The sequence below is a fragment of the Schistocerca gregaria genome, chromosome 1, assembly GCF_023897955.1.
Source record: "Schistocerca gregaria isolate iqSchGreg1 chromosome 1, iqSchGreg1.2, whole genome shotgun sequence".
Classification (NCBI taxonomy): Eukaryota; Metazoa; Arthropoda; class Insecta; order Orthoptera; family Acrididae; genus Schistocerca; species Schistocerca gregaria.
In genome coordinates this window covers 1,113,460,331-1,113,469,895 of record NC_064920.1, presented here as the reverse complement: position 1 = coordinate 1,113,469,895, position 9,565 = coordinate 1,113,460,331, and the positions used below count along the sequence as shown (strand labels likewise).

Sequence of the window (9,565 nt, the reverse complement as noted above, 5' to 3'; positions counted from 1 at the left end):
AACTCGAAAGACTTGCACCAGGCGAACGGTTTACCCGACGGGAGGCCATAACCAAACGGCATTTCCATTTAATCAGACTTTCGGAAAAAAATATCATTCACACAATTACAAAGACATCAAGGCGGGTAAGTCCGATAACTTTCGTACCATCGCAGCACAAGAAAACTGAGCACCTGCTAGATGATGTCCTGAAAAAAGGAATTTCTGACATAGCTACTGCCGGCCGAGGTGGCCGAGCGGTTCTAGGCGCTTCAGTTCGGAACCGCGCGACTGCTACGGTGGCAGGTTCGAATCCTGCCTCGGGCATGGATGTGTGTGATGTCCTTAGAATAGTTAGGTTTAAGTAGGGGACTGATGACATCAGATGTTAAGTCAAATAGTGCTCAGAGCCATTTGAACCGTTTTTTTGACATAGCGACTGATAATGGAAGCAAGACTTAACAGAAATCAGGACACGTTCATAGAAATTGTTGACCATAAAGAAAAAAAATTAGAAAATAATAAAATTTTGACAGTGTAAATTGTTCCATGATGTTAAAAATTCTGAAGCAAAGAGGAGTGACCCATAGGTAAAGACGGATAATATATAGTATGTATAAGAACTAAGAGGGACAATTAAAATGAATGTAAGACAAGGATGTAGTCTTTAGTCCCTGCAGTTTAGTCTACACATCTAAGAAATTATGACGCAAATAAAAGAAAGTCTTAAGAGCAGTGTACAATCAGGATGAAGGATGCCAATAAAATTCTCTGCTGATACTGCTATCCTCATTAAAAATGAAGATGAATTACGGGATGTGTTGGACGGAATGAACATTCTACAGAGCATAGTCTATGAATTGAGAGTAACCCGAAGAAAGACGAAAGTAATGAGGAATAGCAGCAATGAGATTGGTGAAAAACTTGAAATTGGTGATAAGGAGGCAGACGAAGTGAAGGACTCCAACTAACCTGGAAGGTAAATAACAGTTAACGGACGAAGCAAGGGGGCATAAAAAAGGAGACTTGCAATGCCAAGAGAGCATTCCTGTCCACAGGAAGTCTCTTTACAAAAGCAAGTCTTCTGGTCCAGACTGTATACCAATTAGGTACCTTTCAGAGTATGCTGATGTAATAGCTCCAGACTTAACAATCATATATAACCGTTCGCTCGACGAAAGATCCGTACCCAAAGACTGGGAAGTTGTGCAGGTCACACCAATACTCAAGAAAGGTAGTAGGAATAATCCACTAAATTACAGGCCCATATCATTAATGTATATATGCAGCAGGAGTTTGGAACATATATTGTGCTCCAATATTATGAATTACCTCGAAGAAAACGATCTATTGACACACACAGTCAACATGGATTCAGAAAACATCGTTCTTGTGACACATAACTAGCTCTTTACTCGTATGAAGTGTAGAGTGCTATTAACAAAGCATTCCGTATTTCTGGATTTCGGGAAGGCTTTTGACACTGTACCACACAAGCGGCTTGTAGTGAAATTGCGTGCTTATGGAATATCGTCTCAGTTATGTGACTGGATTCGTGATTTCCTGTCAGAGAGGCCACAGTTTGTGCTAACTGATGAAAACAATTAACTAACTTAAAGGGCATTTTAGACATTTTTTCAAATGAGGCGTGCAAGAATCCCGAACGCTTGATAGTTTACCTAACTTTCAGCTACTGTCCATGGACTAGAGATGTGTGGTCTATGTGTGGTAGGTATTTAGTCGAACTTTCGTCAGCACTGCTTCTGTCGGCTAAGCCAGTATCTACCACCGCAGAGTGAAGTGACAGACAACCTGAACATATGCAGGTAGTTGGACAGATTGTTTAAGAGATAGTGAGAGTGAGAGAACAACCCGCTACTCCGCAAACAAAATGTGATTTTGTTTCAGTTTGCGAAAAAGTATTGATCAACCATGAACGGCAACACTGACAGATGGAAGTTTTAAATGCGATCTCAGGTTGAGCCTTATGGTGACGTGATAGAGCATTGTTCGAAAAACGCAGTAAGTTTTAAAGTTGTGGTCCTGATGTGAATTATTTAAACATTCGGAAGTTTGGCTCACTTGTTGATCTTATACATCTGCAAGAACAGATTTTTTATTTTGAAACATTCTGTTGAAAACGAAATGTTTTCGTGTTTTCCAAAAACCAAACAAACTTATCGAACACCGTCGTCGAGATCTGTGTTTTACTTCGTCGGCTTCTGTTTTACTTTGTGGCCAGAATGTCCATTCTGAAATCTCGACGTATTGATGTGCTTAAGTCAGGTCCCTACGAATTGGGAACTAAGCAGGAGGGGTTACCAAATGGAAGAATTTCGGAGGATATTTCCAACTCTGATGTTTGCCTTGCAAGCAGATAAAGCGTCTAGAAAACTGTGGTCGGAGCTGGGGTAGTGGAACTATGTTTTTGTTACAGGGAAAAAAAGTCATCTAGTGAAAATTCTCTTTCACTACTGAGTGCACGTGTATCAGAGAGGGAAGCCAATGGCCTGAAGACATGTACTTGTACTTGCGTGGGCCTGAGTTTCCTCCGTTCATATTTTTTATTTTAGTTTTTACTTTTCGTTCAGTGCTCTAAATAACAAATCGAGCTGTCTGAGATATCACTCCATTGCCGAAAGATAATTTAAAGATCCTAGCAGCATGGGATTACGAAATTGAAATTTATGGTAAGTTCCTACGGGACCAAACTGCTGTGTCTTAGGTCGCTAGGCTTGCACACTACTTAATCTAACTTAAACTAACTTACGCTAAGGACAGCACACACGCACACATACATGGCCGAGGGGGGACTCGAACCTCAAACAGAGGGAGCCGCGCGAACCGTGACAAGGCGCCCCAGACCGCGCGGCTACCTCACGCGGTATGGGATTACGGCAAGGGATTATCGAATGGGGATATTGGAGAGAGCCATACTACTTGCGGCGTTTACCTTGCAACTAAGGAAAAGCTCCCGAAAACTTTGGTTGAAATTTAGGGTTTAGAATTATTTTTAATTCATTTCTGGGTGATTAATGTCCCAGTTAAAACTATGCAAGCCTAGTTTCTAAGTGTGTTTCGCTGTCTGAAGGTGTGAAAGTGTTTAGTTCATGAACTGCATATATTCTTAATCGTACCTACCCTGTCTACATATCGCTGCTTTATTTTGCCTTTAACGTGGTGAATGAGATGTGTTCTCGGCCAGGAATGGAGCACAGGAGTTTCCCAATTGCGGATATCTGCGAGAGAATTTCCAGTTGCAGTATTCGCCTGATAGGAAAAGGGAAACGTCGCAAAAACCTTGTTTGCAGTTTGGGGATTAGAATTATTTTTTATGTGTTTCGGGACAATGTTGTCTATTTAATAGGTTTGTAATATAACACCTTCAGTCACAAATTGTCATTGTTATTTCAATGCACGATACATTTCGGGCCCTAGGGGCTAATCTGTAGGTGCTTTCTCAGTATAATCATTTTTAGATTTTAGGTTAATACTAGTCCTTTCGAAATTACAAAGTGACGCACTGTGAGTGCAGTTTTAGCAAGAACTAAGAAAAGACCAAAAATTACTTACTGCTTCCGGTAGTGGTTACATTGTTTTTAAGTACAGTATAAGCAGAAAAACTGATATGCATATACACACTTTTCGTCCTAAGCACATTTGTGAACACAATAGAAAACGAATAAAAAAATATCAAAATGTAAAAGCTCCACCATTCAACATATCACAGGTGTTGTTATTTCTGAGAAGATAAAAGATGTTACATTATTAATTACACACAAATATGATCTGTAAGGCATTTATATGTATAGACATCAAACACCGCGACAATAAGTTATAAAATTGTTTCACTGCACTATTTAATATTGCTTCTGCAGGAAAAAATGAACAGTTAAAATCGCTGATAAAACTGTAGCTGTTAAACTCTGTTTCTTCATTTAATATGATTTCGGAAGATTTTTCTATGTGTAACATTATTTCTAATTGTTCTAATAGAGCAAGCTTCTTACCATTATTTTCTATGTGGAGTACTGTTAGGCTGTTATGAATATCACTTTGTGTCTGTTATGTTACATATGGTTAGCTATTGGGGAATTGATAGGAAATAAAAATACTTGTGGGTAGTAATGTCCCAAGCAGGAGCACCATCAAAATAATACAGCCAGGTATATTCCACTAAATTTTCAAGCGTTCAGTAGTCATTGTTACAGTTTGTGCTTTTATATGAACGTCGTAGATGGTCACTTAGTTTCCACATAGATGTAGTCGCATTTCGTATTGCTCGGTAAATGATCTAGAATAGAAAAAAGTCTTAACAGATATATAGTGTTATTTGTGAAGTTTTTCTCTACGTGATTGTGACTGGCAGACGAAGTTAATTTTTTTTCTGGCTGCAGAACCAAGCAAAAATTTCATTCTCGTGTTCATTATCGTTTTCAGGTATGAATTAATGCGTTACGTAGCTCAGTCTATTTGGAATTCAAATAGTGAGCGTATTTTGACGTCATGACTTATACCATGTGAATCAGAAAGATATTCTTGTAGTTGAAATATGACCAGACGACTCTTGAAGTTAGACAACCGGAATTTGGATGAGATGCATAGCTTATTTTCCTTTGTCTTGGAAGAGCAGAAATTTATTGACAGTAATGTTTGGCACGAGTGATTTTCCTGGGCTTTTTGCCGGTCGCTTAACACATTCCCCCCCAAGCCTCCAGCTTTTGGCAGAACTTCTCGGTCGTCAGCTCGCTAATTAGCCGACTCGTTATAAATCTCCGTTCTCATTAGCGACACACATAACGCGGGCTGCCTCCGCACTTTCGTTTTTGTCGCGGACCGGAGAGCACACTGAGATGGTGCAAAGGTATACAGATGTCCCATTTTTTTCGGCGACATTTTCGTTTCACATACTTGTCGTTTATTGTCCTTTCAGGAATGAAATAGTTGCAGATGCAACGACGTGTCTCTCTTTATGCAGAACTTTAGGCGATTTGCGATAGAACACACACTCATGACCGGTTGAAATGCAGAGATATATTGGAAAGAGAAGATTTCTCGCGCTTATCGAGATAATCTGTGTTGTGGGCGAATGAAGCTCCATCGTTTTAACTCCCTCAACGGAGATTGTAGCTTCTGTGAAGGTCAGATTCACAACCTGAATCCCTACCTCTTACTTTAGTAAGTGTTTAACTCGTCTAGTGCGGGCTTCGCTGTACTCGAAGATGTGGTATATTTATTTTATTTAACTTTGCGGTCGGAAACGCATCCCGTTGCCACAGTGATCAGGCATCCAAGGGAGCGAAGTCGCGTCCGGCTCCTACCTGTGAACTGTGTGTACGGTTTTATTATATGTGTGACCGTATTTTAGCTACACTCCTGGAAATTGAAATAAGAACACCGTGAATTCATTGTCCCAGGAAGGGGAAACTTTATTGACACATTCCTGGGGTCAGATACATCACATGATCACACTGACAGAACCACAGGAACATAGGCACAGGCAACAGAGCATGCACAATGTCGGCACTAGTGCAGTGTATATCCACCTTTCGCAGCAATGCAGGCTGCTATTCTCCCATGGAGACGATCGTAGAGATGCTGGATGTAGTCCTGTGGAACGGCTTGCCAGGCCATTTCCACCTGGCGCCTCAGTTGTACCAGCGTTCGTGTTGGACGTGCAGACCGCGTGAGACGACGCTTCATCCAGTTCCAAACATGCTCAATGGGGGACAGATCCGGAGATCTTGCTGGCCAGGGTAGTTGACTTACACCTTCTAGAGCACGTTGGGTGGCACGGGATACATGCGGACGTGCATCGTCCTGTTGGAACAGCAAGTTCCCTTGCCTGTCTAGGAATGGTAGAACGATAGGTTCGATGACGGTTTGGATGTACCGTGCACTATTCAGTGTCCCCTCGACGATCACCAGAGGTGTACGGCCAGTGTAGGAGATCGCTCCCCACACCATGATGCCGGGTGTTGGCCCTGTGTGCCTCGGTCGTATGCAGTCCTGATTGTGGCGCTCACCTGCACGGCGCCAAACACGCATACGACCATCATTGGCACCAATGCAGAAGCGACTCTCATCGCTGAAGACGACACGTCTCCATTCGTCCCTCCATTCACGCCTTTCGCGACACCACTGGAGGCGGGCTGCTCGATGTTGGGGCGTGAGAGGAAGACGGCCTAACGGTGTGCGGGACCGTAGCCCAGCTTCATGGAGACGGTTGCGAATGGTCCTCGCCGATACCCCAGGAGCAACAGTGTCCCTAATTTGCTGGGAAGTGGCGGTGCGGTCCCCTACGGCACTGCGTAGGATCCTACGGTCTCGGCGTGCATCCGTGCGTCGCTGCGGTCCGGTCCCAGGTCGACGGGCACGTGCACCTTCCGCCGACCACTGGCGACAACATCGATGTACTGTGGAGACCTCACGCCCCACGTGTTGAGCAATTCGGCGGTACGTCCACCCGGCCTCCCGCATGCCCACTATACGCTCTCGCTCAAAGTCCGTCAACTGCACATACGGTTCACGTCCACGCTGTCGCGGCATGCTACCAGTGTTAAAGACTGCGATGGAGCTCCGTATGCCACGGCAAACTGGCTGACACTGACGGCGGCGGTGCACAAATGCTGCGCAGCTAGCGCCATTCGACGGCCAACACCGCGGTTCCTGGTGTGTCCGCTGTGCCGTGCGTGTGATCATTGCTTGTACAGCCCTCTCGCAGTGTCCGGAGCAAGTAAGGTGGGTCTGACACACCGGTGTCAATGTGTTCTTTTTTCCATTTCCAGGAGTGTATTTGTGTATTTGTATTTTCTGAGGCGGAAGGGTCTGACTTACCTGCTCGTCTCGCGAGTCAGCACGCTGCGTGTTATGTTGTAAGAGCAGAGAGTTCCGTGAAAGGAAGGAAGGAAGATTGGGTTTAACATCCCGTCGACATACAGGCGGTTAGAGACGGAGCACAAGCTCGGATGGTGTCAAGGATCGGGAAGGAAATCGGTCGTTTCCTTTCAAAGGAACCATACCGATATTTGCCTTTAGGGATTTAGGGAAATCACGGGGAACCTAAATCTGGAGTTTGAACCTTCGTCCCTCCAAATGTGAGTCCAGTGTGTTAACAACTGCGCCACCTCGCTGGTAGGTGTGGTCGGGCGCAGAGGATTGGCGTCTCTTATTTTCAAAACTCGGTTACAGTGACCGTTTTCCACCGTGGTAGACTGGTGGTGCGTATCTGCTTTAGCAATGGAAACTTTACACCTCTCATTTTGCGGCTTCTGATTAAAATCTACATACCTTAACGTAATGTTCAAAGAAATGTCGGGCTTGGTGCAAGTCGCCGCTTACTATCCTCCCCGATATTTCGGCTGTGCAACTCCCAATTATGCTTAGGTGAACCGTCGAATAAACGACGAATGGCTACAAGCTCGAAATTTCTTCGAACATTCACTTCATGTAAGATATCCATGGCACTTTTGCCCTTATTTCGCGATAACAGAAAACCAGCTGCCGTTGTTTGAACTTTTTCGATGTCCTCCGTCAGTCCCATCTGATGCGGATCCCACACCGCACAGTAATCCTCGAGAAGAGGGCGGACAAGCGTGGTGTAAAGCAGACTCTTTAGTACATCTATTGCACTTTCTAGGTTTTCTTGCAAATAAATCGCAGTCTTTGGTTTGCTTTCTACACAACATTGTCTATGTGGCCGATCCAATTTAAGTTCTTAGTAAATGTAACACCTTGTTGAATGTAACAACAGTTGAATTTATCTTTAGGTTTTTGCGATTTATCGTGTAATCTAAATACCTGTATCTCTCATGATGCTCCATATTTGTTCAGGATTATTTCCTACTACGATGCCAAGTACCTTTTTACAACCATTTACACTTCGATTGGACTCCTGGAATAATTGCTGGAAATAAATTTCTGAGAAAGCATTCAGTACAATCCCGGACGACGTTTCATGCCTAATCATGTATTTCCGCAAACGTACCGAGGGTAGACTGGAGTCATCACCAACTTCAGTTGTATGAGTAGGTAACTATTTTAAGTATAACTCAAGTTTTCTTTAAACTGTTCAATAATATATCATCTGAGTGGAGGAAGGGAGGGGCATCGGTAGAAGGAACCAATTATTACTTTATTCCGGTTGTGAAGTATAACCTCTACCCATACTAACTCACGGGATCTATCTACTTCACTACAAGATAAAGTACTTCTTAAGCAATAAGCACTCCATCGCCCACTGTACTTAATTTACTTGCTAATGTCCGCCTGCTTAGCTGGGTGGTGCAGCGGGCCCGGGTTCGATTCTCGGCCGGGTAGGAGATTTTCTCCGCTCGTGGAGTGGGTGTTGTGTTGTCCTCCTCATCATTTCATTCTTACACTGGCACGCAAGTCGCCCACTGCGGCATCAACTGAAATAAGACTGGCGGCCGAACTTCCCCCGATGGGGCCTCACGGACAACAATGCCATACGCTCATTTCCATTTTTTTTATTTACTTATTACTAGTTTGATAGAAGATACAGAAAATATCCAAAGAAGAGCAGCGCATTTTGTTGCAGATTCATTCAGTACGCAGGGAAGTTTTACGGAGATGCTCAGCCAACACAATTGGCAGATAGCGCAGGAGATGCGTTCTGCATTGTAGTGGGGTTTACTGTCAAAATTCCGAGAGCAGACATTCCTAGAAGTGCCAAGCAGAGTATTGAATCCTCTAACATATTTTGCGAAAAGATCATGAGGGTAAAATTTAGATCGGTTCGAGCTGACACGGAGGCTTACCAACAATCGTTCTTCCCTCGTAACATTTGCGACTGCAACAGGTAGGAAAGTACTCTCTGCCACACATCGTAATGTGCGATGTAGATGTGATACCAATTAGCGTCTCCAACATTCTGCTTGAAAAGAAGAAAATAATTGTTCAAGTCATTAGTCAAGTTCCTCTCCACGCTGTAAAATCTCTGACGCCTCTAATTCTGCCTATCGCGTTTGCGAATGTTCCGCGATGCAAAAACAGATTCAAGATTGTAACGTAACAAAACTCGTATGTAAATTGAAGGTGGAGAGGGGAAGAAAGGAAAGAACCGGCGAGGTATCACTACTGTAAACTCCATTGGGACGCTACGCGGAATGGGCGGCGAGGAGTGAAACGTGTACCGGACCGGGATTCGAACCCAGGATCTCCTGCTTTTTAGGCAGGTGCGTTAACCACTGCGCTATCCGGGACACAGCGTTATCGCAACTGCTCGGACTATCTCGGCTCACCTCAGGGCCGGTCCACACTACCATCGATCACCAGCTGTCCATTTCGTCCATATTCGCTCTTACGAGATCGTCACAGGAGGTCGGAAGTATTTGTGCATTCGCACTGAAGAAGGTGGGATCATTGCCCAGCCAGGGCTATCATATATGAATGTGTGATGTCTGTTCTTGAGGACGTGTCTACACATTCATGTAACAAAACTTATTCATCTACCCGCATGAGATCACTTTCGCATCCCTTGAGAGGACGGCTAAGGCATATTGTTACGGTTTTCACGTGTTTGTGTTGTCTACCCTCCTCAGACATTTCTTATAACCAAAGACAC

The 9,565-nt window shown here is 44.0% G+C and overlaps 1 non-coding gene across 1 annotated transcript; it reads right to left on the bottom strand.

Annotated features, from left to right (window-relative positions):
* Positions 1–9,129: 9,129 nt before the first annotated feature.
* Trnaf-aaa (transfer RNA phenylalanine (anticodon AAA)) lies at positions 9,130–9,204 on the bottom strand. The gene has a single exon. It is a non-coding gene; the product is annotated as a tRNA-Phe (tRNA).
* Between the last annotated feature and the right edge of the window lie 361 nt (positions 9,205–9,565).